The sequence below is a fragment of the Equus caballus genome, chromosome 10 (genome assembly GCF_041296265.1).
Source record: "Equus caballus isolate H_3958 breed thoroughbred chromosome 10, TB-T2T, whole genome shotgun sequence".
Taxonomy (NCBI): Eukaryota; Metazoa; Chordata; class Mammalia; order Perissodactyla; family Equidae; genus Equus; species Equus caballus.
The window spans coordinates 5,235,757-5,250,134 of NC_091693.1; the positions used below are offsets into that span (position 1 = coordinate 5,235,757).

Below are 14,378 nucleotides of genomic sequence, written 5' to 3' on the forward strand. Positions count from 1 at the left end.
ATCTTCAAGTTCAGTGACTTCTCCCTTCTCCATCCTGTTATTGAGCTCATCAGTGAATATTTCAAGTATTGTATTTTTATTTATAAAGTTTCCATTTGCTTCTTTTTCACAATTTCTATTTCTCTGCTGAGAACCTCCATCTTTCCATTCATTTCAAGAATATTTACCTTTACTGCATTGAGCATGGTCTTAATAGCTGCTTTGCTTGATAATTCCGTATCTGGGTCATTTTGAACTTGGATCTGTTGATTGTCTTGTCCTTTGAGAATTGATTAGACTTCCCTAGTTCCTGGTATGTTATTTTGAGTAGTTTGGGGTGGTATCCTAGACATTTTGCGTGTAATGTTGTGAAACTGTGCAGAATGATATTTTATTTGATTGTTTTAGGAAGCAGTCGACGCCGTTATGCTTAGACTGTGTGTTTTGCTTGCCTTCTGTTGGCGGTTGCTCCAGTCTCGGTGCAGTTTTCAAGACTTGGCTCTGCTGTTTGTGTCCACATCTTGCGCACATCACTCAGGGGTTAATCTGGGGCTCGAGTGGAGGTTTATGTTGTGGTTCACTTCTCAGAGACTTGGCTCTGCTTGTGTGGATCTCTTCTGTGCATGTGCTGCTCCCCGTGAGCCTGGGACTCTGGTTAGTTCATACGCAGGTGTAAGTGATGCCCTTTTCCAGTTCTCGCCTCTTCAGGATTTATCTCCATTCTCAAACTTGCAAGGGCCTCTTTCACATGTTCCTCTCAGTATTTAACCCTTTGTGCTGTCATGCGGTTGTGACCAGGTCAGCCTTTGAGGTGACAGAGCTAGCCAGAGCAGAGAGGCAAAATCACTGGGGATTTCCCCCACACTCTTCAGACAGCGAGAGGCCCTTCACCTCTTCCTTGGCCAGAGACCCACGTAATCACTCAGGTGCCTGTGCCCCTGCTGAAACTGCAGTCCCCGTCATAACCGGCATGGTCTTTGGGGTGGGCCAAGAGAGTAAAACAAAACGAAATGAAACAGGGGTAGGCCCCACTCCCCAACACACAGAGGCACCCCCTCCCTGCCGTCTGGCTAGAAATGGGGGGGTTCTCCCAGTGGTTTGCTTCCAGTGCCTGCTGTGCAGTCGCAGGATTCCACCTGCCCTCGGGTGACAGCAAGGAGATGAAGGCGGAAAAGCAGCCACTGTAATCGCCCCTTACAGGTAGTTATTCACATTTTTACTTCGGTCCCCATTTGTCTAGTATTATTTGCTTTTTCACTTCTCTGCAGTGTTTTATTTGTAATCTGCAAGAGAAATCATTCGTAAGGATCTTGCTCTACTTTGGCTGGAAACAGATGTTTGTAATCGCTTCAAAAATAAAATTTTTTATAAATACACATGTAAGAAATGTTCTACAGTTATATGTAAATATTTTAAATGCTACCATTGTACACCAAAATGTTATTAGTGCTTGCCTATAAATAAGTCATTCATTTTGTAATTTTCTGTATTTTTCTGTATTTTTGTGATTATCTGTTTTAATTGTATCATTAAAAAAAAACCTCAAAGCAATTTTGACTTCAGATCTCCAACAATTCCTATGTAACCACAATTTAAGTGTTTTGACCTGAGCAAATAGAATACTTGAAAAAGGGAAAATGTGGATTTCAGATGGTGGCAGGGATTAAGTCCAGCAAGAGATGTCCTTGCAAAAGTTAGCAGTAGCTCAAGACTCTCCAGGGCATTCATGGCAGGAAATCAAAGAGAATCAGCACATTCAACTCTAGAAAAATACAGCAGGCTCACCCCAATATGGATAGTTGAAACCAGGACAACTAGATATACTTAAGAGAAAATAGTGCTTTACAAGGTTGAGAAAGGCAGAAATGTAAAAAAATATTGAATTATGTGCAGTATGCACAATGCACCCTCCTACTCTTAATACAGGAAGAAATAGAATGAAGATGTGTCCTCAAGGCTAGTGCTTGTGTGCCAATATTTATCAAAATAAGGTCTTTAACTCCACACGTAGTTCATTTTAGGCATTTTCCATTCTTCTCAAAATAGTTGGAGATAGTTATTCTAAGGGTGTTTCAACTTCTAGAAATAGAGATCATTGAAAAAGTGAAAAGAAAGATAAAATAATTTTTTCCTGTCTTGACAAATAGTCTCCAATATAAGATATACCCATAAAGATAGGACTGGGAACTTCAAGATATGGGTACTAACACGACCATAAACGGAACATCTTGTGTTGAAACACAGCACGTTGGATGAATAGGAGCACTTTATTTAGAATATAGGTTATGTGAGCACCTACAAACCCCGTCTGTAGTAGGAATTTCCTTCGTTGCTTTTGGATTCAGAAAGCGAAGGTGCTGATGTACCCTCCACAGGAGGAGATAAGTTGCCAGTGCTCTAAAGGAAACACTGTGAAGTTCAGAGACGTGGGCGTGTCGGGGCCTGGAGGGCAAAGGTCTATCTCTCTAGACACCTGCAGGGGCTTGACTTTCTCAACTTGTGTTTCCTAGCTCATTCTTTGTTGATAGCACCTTCCTAATCTTTGATTTCTGCTTTTAAGGATCTTTTAAAGCTGTATGTCCTTCCTTTTCAGCTTCACATTTGGCAGCCATTTTTACCTCCAGGTAAAGCTTGATTTACTTAAGTTAATGTTATATTATTCTCATTCTAGCAGAATGAAAAAATCTAGAGTTATTGTTAAGACACTTTTCATTTAGCATGACATCTTGAAAGTTGAATTACAAGTTGTATTTTCCCAGGAGAAACCATGGTATAAATAGGTGTTGAATTCCAATGTCAATCCTTAAAACCCATTTAGCCCATAAACTCCCCTCTGCTTTTACATAATCGCCAGGTAGTTTTAAACATAACCAGTAAATGCCATTTTAGAAGAAAAATGTAGGAGAATATCTTTATCACTTTGGAGGTAAAGAACTACTTATTAAACCAGATACAAAAAGCACAATTAGTACAAAGACCTGCTATTCATGTTCCACCAGACTTCTTGGGACTCAGAGAGCCAGATCCCAAATGATGACAATGACTATTTATCCCCCAATAGCAAGTTTTAAAGAGGAGTCTGGGGCTTAGAGAGTTGAAGCACCGCTTTGCCAAAGTTTCACATCCGCAAAGGGACATCCCCAGAGGATGCCCTGGGTCCCCGAGTGCTCACCTGCAGCACCTTCAGCACCCTAACTTCTTGGTCCAAAACCTGCTCATCACGGAAGCGCTGACCCTCCATGAGCTGGGGAATGCTCTGCCCGGTGTCCTCACTTCCCCCTTCCAGTCCCCCTGGGGCTGAAGGCTCTGCTCCAGGAGGGTGTCCAGCCTCTATGCAGGGGTCTCATCCAGGTCCTGGGAAGCTCCATCTCTGCAGGACCAAGCTGCCCTTAGAATAAACCTTCTTTTTTTGGAAGAGGGCACCTTCTAACCTTTCTCCAGAAAACTAACAGTCTAGAGAGGGGGAAGGAGAGGGAGAGAGGGATTTATCGTCCTCCCCACGGGATGAAGGGCTGGGGCGTCTTCCCTGCAGCACGTAGCTCCCTTGCCTGGGCTGCCTGCACTCAGTAGCCAGCCTCCTTACTGGTGCTCCCTGCTCTCTTGACATTTGGAGATTGAAATTGAATTTGTAGAGTTGGAATTTTCTCTTTCTATTCAAGGCTGCCAAGAAAAAAGCCCAGGAGTTGGAGGCCTCCCGCGGGCTTGCCCACAGGCTCTCAGCCCGGGGATTTTCAAGTGTCCTGGAGCTGGCCTCTCCCCTCTCCCCATTTCCTACTGCGTGAGGAGGAGACTTTGACCCCTAAGGCAGCTCTGGCAGCTGGAGAGCATCTGCTCCTGGGGTGGGAGCCGCTGGCTGCCTGGAGTGAGGGATGCGGAGGCTCCGCCTGAGCCTGGGGCCTGGGGCCTGAGACTGAATGATTTCTTTATATTTGAAAACAAGGCATCTACAACTATTATTGCTTGTTTTGTTCCTTATTATATGAGTAATCCATGTTCATGGTGGAAAAATTAGAAAGTGCACATGTACAGAATGGAGAAAATAAGAACCATCGGTATAATGCCTTCACCAAGGACCCTGACCATTTACATTTGGGCATGTTCTTCCATTCTTATTTCTAGGTGAGTCCTTCCCCTCCCCCCCAGCACTATCCCACAGTAAAGAGGGGGGAGCCTTACATGTGATCCTTAAAGGGTCTCTCATGGGGGGGCGGGGAGGGTGCAGTTATCTGAAGGAGTTCATTTTGAAGAACAAAGGACAGTTTGGAGAAGATTTGCTTGCTTTAAAGGGTCTCCATTAATTTAGCTTTGGAGGCCTAACGAGATCACCCTATGAAATCAGTCAAACAAATGGCAGAAAAGCTTAACTCAGATTTAGCAGTTATTCCCTGGAAGACGGCTACGCACTTGCGTGGAGTGGATGGTATTGCAAAAAAGTATTTTAACAGTTACTTAAAAGAGAAATCCTATATCGGTATTGTGGTAGTAAAAATTGTATACAAGACTGAATTTAGAAATACAGTAATGTCACATGAATTCATCATTGTAGTTTGTCAACAACATCCAGATTCCATGCCTCACTCTACTTAGAAGATGACAGGCCCTGGGAAACTGGCTTAGAAGCCTCAAAAATTGCTTTGGGGAGAATTTGTGTAAAAAAGTTTTTTCAAAACATGAAATTGGAAAAGATCAAAACATATATTAATCATATAACTTAAATATATCTGGGGCCAGCCCCGTGGCCGAGGGGTTAAGTTCGGGCGCTCAGCTTCGGTGGCCCAGGGTTTTGCCAGTTCGGATCCTGGGAGCAGACATGGCACCACTCATCAGGCCACACTGAGTCAGCGTCCCACATGCCACAACTAGAAGGACCCACAACTAAAAATACACAACTATGTAACGGGGCACTTTGGGGAGAAAAAGGAAAAGTAAAACCTTTAAAAAAAATTAAATATACAATTGCATCTAAACTAATAAATATTATAAGTACACATTTCATTTCCCTGAAAGTTCATATCAGGACAACCCAACAAAACTTTACTGGCTTCCTGTGAAATATTTTTTATTGTTGCATGGAAAAACTGCCTTAGATTTGGAGTCGGCTGGTATTTGGGCATTTGTGATGCACATATTCATACCTTTAAATTGTAATATCTTGTACATAACCTTCAGAAACCTACTTTTTAAAAATAAATATACTGTAGACATATTGCCACATCAATGTATATGCCCACCTGAGGCATCCTTTTTAAGACTTGCATAGTATAGTATTGTTTGTACTAAAAATTAGTGAACACTTGCCTTTTTCTTTTCCCTTTTTTTTTTTTTGCTCTTATAAACCACACACCTTGGGAAGCATTGACAGAGCCTACCAGACTAGAGTTTCAGCCGTTCCTCAGCTCTGCAGCGTCATCTCTCAAACCCACCCTTTTGTGTTAGGAGCCTTTCTACGTGGGTAGCCCCCACCTCCTCACTGGCTGATGCCTGTCCTGCTCTGTGTGACTGTCTCTTCTGCAGGGACACTCTCTGGCCCTCCAGACAGCTGTACCTGCACATCCCCTTTTCTGACTCTCCTGCTGTCTCTGCTTCCCCTGCAGGCTAGGGGATCCGAGGGGCAGGGAGCACGTCTGTCTTGTTCGTCACATTAGAAAGTGCACATGTACAGATGGAGAATTCCCAGCAACTGCAGCAGGGCCTGGCACCCAGTAGGTGCTCATTAAGTGTTCGTTGAGTGAATGTGTGTCAATGATGAGGCCTGAGAAAGAAAATCCCCTAACATTTGGAAACAGGTCTGATGTTCACTGCTGGGCCGTGTTCTCCTGTTGGACATAAACAATCTCACAAAACATCACATCAGCCGAGGTTACTCTGAGACCGCGGTAACGTAAAATAAAACAAGGGCCTTGTGCAGCCCACTGAACACCAAATATCCCTCTCTCTCAGGTGACAAATGGACTTATTTTTGTTTGTACTTTAGTAAAAATAGAGAAATAAAATTCACATTTGACACCAATACTGTAATGTTTTATGTCTTTAGAATTGACCATAAATAATAAGTATAACAATAGGATTTCTATAAATATACGATTTCTTTTTGCAGGAAAAGTGGGCTTTTTGCTTTTCCCGTTGACAATGATGGTATAATGCTTCCATTTCTTGGGCACTTACTGTGTGCCCGTTCCTGTGCTTCACGCTCTCCACGACTTCTCTCAGTCACCCCTCACAACTCCGTGACGTGGATCCTACTGGAATCTCCACTGCAGACAAGGACATGGGAGAAGACGGGTTTATTCTGAATTATTTTGGCAGAAGAGTGCTTTTGCTCAGGGGCGTGAGGAAAGGCAGAGGAGTGTGGAGAAGAGCAGAGGGAGGGCATGCTGTGTGTCCCTGCTGAGCCACATGCTCGGGAACTAGCCTCAGAGCAGAGGGTCAGACCTAGAAGTGCAAGGACTTGACGTCACAGAGACATGTGGGCCAAGCCCCTGCTGTGCGGCTCAGAGCTGGGGAGAGCGCCTTGTCTGTACCTGGCACCGAGCCCTCTACTGCCCTGGCATCCTGAGCACGGGTGGCTTGAGGGCAATGGGGGGCAGTGCTCTTAGCTGGACACAGAGACAGAAGGAGCAGAACATGGGAGATGTGCCTCCAAGTCCACAGGACCCAAAGATCACTAAGCACCTAGGGAGGCCTGGGGAGACGGAGGTGGTCATCCTCCATTAGCTGATAGGGATGTGGGCTCTTGGGTTTCTGGGTTCTTGTTAAGGGGACTTCAGCTGACCTCACCTGCTGGGAAGACCTAGCACATGTGCGTCATGTTCCTGGCCTCTCTCCCAACCTTTCTACAGCTTTTTAATACTGTCTTTTCCAAACTTCTCTGTGCTATTTTGTCAATTTACCCCTCTCTCTGCTAAGGGTTATTCTACATCCACCGGAAAAAAAAAAAAAAAAAAAAAAAAAAAGGAGAAGGAAGAAAAAACCCATTTCTAATTCCTCGAATTGTAGTATGGAAGAGATGCAGAGATGATCTGGTCAATCGTCTCCATTTCGCAGAAGGTGGAAACAGGAGGGTTTAGCGGGGTTACTTAGCATGTTGATAATAATCTGAATTCCAGTAGCTGTAACTTGTTGAGCACTCAACATGTGCCAGGCTCTTTTCATGGATTAGCTTCTTTAATCCTCGCAAGACCCAATGATGTAAATGTAAGTTCTCATCCTACATATGAGGAATGAGTCTCAGAGAGATGATGTGACCTACTCAGACTCACACAACACATAAGTGGCCTCACCGCTATTGACCCAGGATTTTTTTATTCCAAACGTCAGAGACCTAACCACTACACTGTCCCACTGCCCATAGTTGTTGCTGTTTCTTGAGTTCCTACTACATGCTAGTCACTGGGAAAAGCCCACAGAGACGAATAAGACAGACTCATTGGTGGAATTTATTTGTTCAATTAATAGATTCTTAATGAATTCCTACTGTGTGCCGTGAACTCTGCTAAGAGCTGAAGATACGAGAGAGAACAATTGCCGGCATCAGGAGACATTTCCAGGGGGCTCTGGGGCAGCAGAGTCTGCTCAGCTGCCACCCAGCTGTCAGACCACACTTGCTGCCTAGGCTCAGGTGGTTCACACCTCCCCAGTGAGCCTGCATTTTTTTCTCCCTCTGAACCTTTCTCTTTAAAGCCCTATGTAGGTTTTTCCAAGGGAAAGGTGGATAATCCTGAGTAGTTTTGACATGTAGCCACACTCTTTAGCACTTATGTTTCCCAGGAGTATCCCAAGGATGTGCAAAATAACAATGAAATCCCACTTCACACCCAGTAGGATGGCTGTCATTAAAAAAATAACAAATGTTGGGGAGGCTGTGAAGAAATGAGAGCCTTCGTGCACTAATGGTGCGGATGGAAAGTGGGGCAGCTGCTGTGGAGGAGTTTGGTGGTTCCCCAAAAAGTTAAACATAGAATTACCACATGATAAAATAATCTCACTCCTAGGTATGTACCCAAAAGAACCGAAAACAAGGACTCAAACAGATACTCATACCCCAATGTTCATAGCAGCATTATTCACAAGAGCCAAAAGGTGAAAACAACCCAAGTGTCCATCAAGAGACAAATGGATGAACAAAATGCAGTACATACATACAATGGCATGCTATTTGGCTGTAAAAGAGAATGAAATTCTGATCCATGCTACAACATGAATGAACCTTGAAAACATTATGCTAAGTGAAATAAGACAGACACAAAACAACAGATATTGTATGATTCCACTTATCCGAATGATCTAGGGAAATTTTGCAGAGATAGAAAGTAGAATAGCAATTACCAGGGGCTGCAGGGAGGAGGAAAAGGAAAGTTAATGTTTACTGGGTCAGAGTTTCTGTTTGGGATGATGAAAAAGTCCTGGAAATGGATAGTGGTGATGGTTGCACAACATTGTGAATGTACTTAATGCCTCTGAACTGTACACTAAAAATGGCTAAAGTGGTAAATTCTATGTATGTTTTACCACAATTAAAAAATAATTTAAGAAAAATAAGATTTTTCCATTTATTGGCACATATGTGTTGGGCACTGGAAATATGGGATGAACGAAGTTGTGTATCTGGAAACAGGAATGGATGAGGTGTGGTGAGAGGGCAGGATAAGATTATAGCTGGTTGCAAAGGTGAATACATGTTTTGTGTGGTCTAAAGCTAGTACAATTAAGGAAAAGAATATAAGATTGTGAAAATAAATTTTAATGCAAAAGTAAATATTTATTTACAATGAGAAAAAAACACAACAAACTACTAACTTAAGAAAGCTGCAAAATATCAATGACATCACCAAATCCAGAAATTAACATGATTTTATTAACTACATGACACCATTCTGTAATATTTTCTTTTTGTTTTGTGGGAGGAGGGCAGGGGGCTGCTGCATACTCATGGATCAGAGCTACATATGACAGCAATTTTATAATATCACTTTCTATAGAAAGAGTAAAAAACATAGCAATCCTTACTCCAACACGAAGGATAAACATTTTTTCTTTACTAATGATAGCATCATATATCATTATGGGTAACGCCATGTAAATATTTGGGATTGTTGTCAAATTTAGGAAAGTATCAAGTTTTCTTTCATCTTAGAGGTTGTCAAATTTCTGGACATTTTGAGTTTTCTTTGTGCAGTACTAAACTTAAATACTGACTAATGACATTCATTAATTTTGTTATCTTCATTTTGTGTCAAATCAGTAAAAACTTCAAACATTATTCTATATGTTCACCTGATTTACTCCTCTCCATTAATTTTATTATCAAACAATCCAAGAGTCCATTCTTTGAGCCTATTTGAAATTTATCTCTTCCTCTTAAGCAATTACTGCTTTTGGTATGAAATGACAAATTTTGGTTATCATTTTTATTGTTTGATGCATTTGTAATTACATATGCTGCATTATCAAGCATATTCAGTGAAGAGAGCTTCCATTTTGATGCAACATCAGTGAGATTGAAACCTGTGTCTTATGATTTTATATATCATATGATGGGAACAAAAACAGACGCTCTGCCACTGTATGTTTCAAACTTCATTTCTCCTCCACTTTCTACTTACTTCTGGTACTGGGAACCACAGGATATGTTCATGTCGTGACACAGCCTCTGGCCCTGTACCTTCATGTCACAATATCATGAATCAGCTCAAGGAGTGGAAGCAGTATTCCTGGAAGCCATTCCTGCGTCAGGATAATGAGCAATAATTTAACTGTACATAGAAGTGAGTATTAACCACATTAACATAGCCCATCAAACCCTAGTGAACCGTAATCTTAATTCAGCTTCCTCTTAGTCACGTAACATGGAGGGGCATATCCCAGGGGAAAGTCAGAGTGGAAGAAAAGAAAGCTGAATCCAGTTAAAATATGTTACATTTTTTAAAATGTTTTTAAATCATTTGGCCATGCTTTTCATTAAATGCTACTAGATCAAGTATCCATTTTGGAAAAAGATCTTTAATCCAACCTCACACTCCTATATAAAATTCAGTTCCAGGGGCCAGTCTGGTAGCATAGTGGTTAAGTTTGTGTGTTCCACTTCAGCAGCCCAGGGCTCACAGGTTCAGATCCTGGGCACAGACCTATGTACCACTCATCAAGCCATGCTGTGGTGGCATCCCACATACAAAACAGAGGAAGATTGGCACAGATGTTAACTCAGCAACAATCTTCCTCAAGCAAAAAGAGGAAGATTTGCCACAGATGTTAGTTCAGAGCCAATCTTCCTCACACACACACACACACACACAAAAACTCAATTCCAGATAGTTGTGAACCTAAATATGCAAAGTAAAGCAACAAAGCTTTTAGAAGAAAAACAACATTTTCATCACCTTGGGGATAGGCAAAACACTAATTTAAATTGAAGAACTTCTGTTTACCAAAAGACACTCTTGAGAGAGGGAAAAAATAAGCCATAGAATGGAAAGTCTTTCTATAATACATATATACAACCAAGAACTTATACCTAGAATATATAGCAACAAAACTCAATAGAAATATAGGGAAAAGATATGAATAAGCAATACAAAAAAGTGTGTATCCAAGACAACTAAGCAAAAATCAGGAAAATGATATATGAACAAAATGAGACTATCAACAAAGAGATAGAAGTTATATATATATATATATATATATAAAACAAATTCTGGAGCTGAAAAACACAATAAATGAATTGAAAAATTCATTAGAGGTGTTCAACAACAGACTTGAACAGGGAGAAGAAAGAATCAGTGAACTTGGTGATAGGTCATTTGAAATTATTGTGTCTCAGGAAAACAAAAGTGAATGAAGAAAAGTACACACAGGTGAAGGGATTTATGGGACACCATCATGCTGATCAATATATGCATTGTGGAGATACCAGAAGAAGAGAGAGAGAGAAAGGCAGAGAGATTATTTGAATAAATAATGGATGAAACTTCCCAAATTTGAGGAAAGATATGGATCTACAAATCCAAGACCCCAAGTAGGATAAACTCAAAGAGAGCCACACTGAGACACGTTTGACTCAAACTATCAAAGCCAAAGATAAAGAGAGAATCTTGAGAAAGGCAAAAGTGACTCATCACACACAAGGGATCCTCAATAAGGTTATCAGAGGATTTCTCAGCATAAATCTTAGAGGCTAGTAGGCATTGGGACAATATGTTTAAAGTGCTGAAAGATAAAAATAAAAAAAATTTTTTTAAAATACCCTCAACCAAAAATATTTTATCTGGTAAAATTGTCCTTCAGAAATGAGGGAGAAATTAAGACATTCTCAGGTAAATAAAAGCTGTGGGATTTCATTACTGCTAGACCTGCCCTACAAGCACTGCTAAAGGGAGTTCTTCAAGTTGAAATGAAAGGACACTAGACAGTAACTTGGGCCATACAAAAAAATAAAGTTCTCCAGTAAAGGTAAATATACAGATGAATATAAAAAACAAATATTATTGTAATTTTGGTTTATAACTCCCATTTTTTATTCTTTAATAGGATTTAAAAGACAAAAGCATAAAGATAGTTATAAATTTATGTTGACAGGTGAATAATATGTAAAAATTTAATTTGTGACATGAATAACATAAAGCTCTGGGAAACAGAGCTGTAAAGAAGTAGATTTTGAATGTGGTTTAAGTTCACTTGTTATCAATTTAAAATAGATTGTCATAACTGTAGGGTGTTTTGTGTAATCCCCATGGTACCTATAAAGAAAATATCTATAAAATATACACAAAAGGAAATTAGGATGGGAATCAAAACATGTCAGTAAAAAATTCAACTAAACTCAAAGGAAGGAAGGAACGGAGGCAATGTGAGATTAAAAAAAAAATTAAAGACATATAGAAAACAAATAACAAAGTGGCAAAACAAGTCCTGCCCTGTCAATAATTACTTTAAATATAAATGGTTTAAACTCCCAATCAAAATACATAGATCGACAGAATGGATTAAAAAAATCAAAATTCAACTATATGCTCTCTAAAAGAAACTCACTTAAGATCTAAAGACATCCATAGATTGAAAGTAAAAGTATGGAAAAAGATATTCCATTCAAATGGTAGCCAAAAGAGAGCAGGAGTGGCTATACTAATATGACAAGAAATAGACTTTAAGGCAAAAACTGTTACAAGAGACAAAGAAGGATGTTATACAATGATTAAAAAAGGGTCAATTAGGGGCTGGCCCCGTGGCTGAGTGGTTAAGTGCACATATTCTGCTTCGGTGGCCCAGGGTTTCACTGGTTTGGATCCTGGGCGTGGACATGGCACCACTCATCAGGCCACATTGAGGAGGCATCCCACATACCACAAGTAGAAGGACCCACAACTAAAATATACAGCTACGTACTGGGGGGATTTGGGCAGAAAAATCAGGAAGAAAAAAAAAGAAGATTGGCAACAGTTGTTAGCTCAGCTGCCAATCTTTTAAAAAAAGGGTCAATTAAGCAAGAATACATACAGTTATGAACATATATGTAACAAACATCAGAGGTCCTAAATAAAGCAAACGTTGATAGAACTGAAGAAATCGACACCTATACAATGATAGCAGGAGACTTCAACACCTCACTTCCAATAATGATAGAATAACCAGACATAAGATCAAGAAGAAAATAGAGGACTTGAACAACACTATAGACCAATTGTACCTAAGAGACATATACAGAACACTCCACCCGACAACAGAATACACATTCTTCTCAAGTGCACAAGAAGCATTCTCCAAGATAGACCGTATTTTAGATCACAAAACAAATAATAAATTTAAGAAGATTGAAATCATACAAGCCATCTTTTCCAATTACAGTGTAATGAAACTACTATAGAAATAAATGGCAAGAGGAAAATCAGAAAATCCACAAATATGTAGAAATTAAACAACATACTCTTAAATAATCAATAGGTCAAAAAGAAATCACAGGGGAAATTAGAAAATATCCTGAGGCAAATGAAAATGAAAACACAAGAGATCAAAACTTGTGGCATGCAGTGAAAGCAGGGCTAAGAGGGACATTTAAAGCTGTGAAAATCCTTACATTAAGAAAGAGGAGGGCCAGCCCCAGTGGCCTACTAGCTAGGTTCAGTGTACTCCACTTCAGCCGGCTGAGTTCGCTTCCCAGGCACAGACCTACACCACTTGTCCGTCAGTGGCCATGCTACGACAGCAGCTCGCATACAAAAAAGAGGAAGATTGGCAGCGGATGTCAGGTCAGGGCAAATCTTCCCCCAGCAAGACTAAAAAAATAATAAAAATCTCAAATTGACAACAGAACTTTGCATTTTAAGGTACTAGAAAAAGAACAAACTAAACCCAAGGCTAACAGAAGGAAGGAAATAATAAAGATTAGAGCAGAGATAAACAAGACAACAGAAAAACAACAGAGAAAATCAACAAAGCCAAGAGTTGGTTCTTCAAAAAGATCAACAATAATGGTAAACCTATTAAGAAAAAAAGAGAAGCGACTCAACTAAGATCAGAAATGAAAATGGGGACATTACTACTGATTTTGTAGAAATAAAAATGATTGTAAGAAAATACTTTGAACAATTGTAAACCAACTAATTAAATAACTTAGATTAAATGGATACATTCTTAGAGAAACACACCACTTACCAAGACTGAAACACACAGATATAGAAAATCTGAACAGATCTATAACTACTAAGGAGGTTGAATAAGTAATCAGAACCCTCCCAACAATAAAAAGCCCAGGACCATATGGCTTTACTGGTGATTTCTACAAAATATTTAAAGAAAAACGAGAAGCAATCCTCCTCAAACTCTTCCAAAAAATTGAAGAGGAGGGAACACTTGCAAACTCATTCTATGGGCCAGCATTACCCTGATACTAAGGCCAGATGAACACACTACAGGAAAAGAAAACTATAGACCAACATCCCTGATGAACACTTATGCTAAAATCCCCAACAAAATACTAGCAAACACAATTCAAGAGCACATTAAAAGGATTATATACCATGACCTAGTGAGATTCTTTCTGAAATGTAAGGATGTTTCAACATACCAAAAACAGCAATGCAATACACCACATTAACAGAATGAAGGTAAAAAACAGACACGATCATCTCAATTGATGGAAAAAAAAAAAGGGCACTTGATAAAATTCAATACCCTTTCATGGTAAAAAAAAAAAAAACCTCAATAATTAGGAATAGAAGGAAACTACCTCAACATAATAAAGGCTATATATGAAAAGTCCACAGCTAGCATCATGCTCAATGGTGAAAGTTTGAAAGCTTTTCCTCTAAGATCAGGAACAAGACAAGGACACCCGTTACCAAACCTGAAGTGAGTTCGCTCACCCGTTGCACAGCAAGCCAATCTCTGACACCGGGTATGGTGGAAGA

At 40.1% G+C, this 14,378-nt stretch overlaps 1 long non-coding RNA gene across 1 annotated transcript; it reads left to right on the forward strand.

The window, feature by feature from the left end:
• The first annotated feature begins 2,256 nt into the window (after positions 1-2,256).
• LOC111775180 (uncharacterized) lies at positions 2,257-8,514 on the forward strand. Its single transcript, XR_002810671.2, has 2 exons — positions 2,257-4,098; positions 6,077-8,514. It is a non-coding gene; the product is annotated as an uncharacterized lncRNA (long non-coding RNA).
• The last annotated feature ends 5,864 nt before the right edge of the window (positions 8,515-14,378 follow it).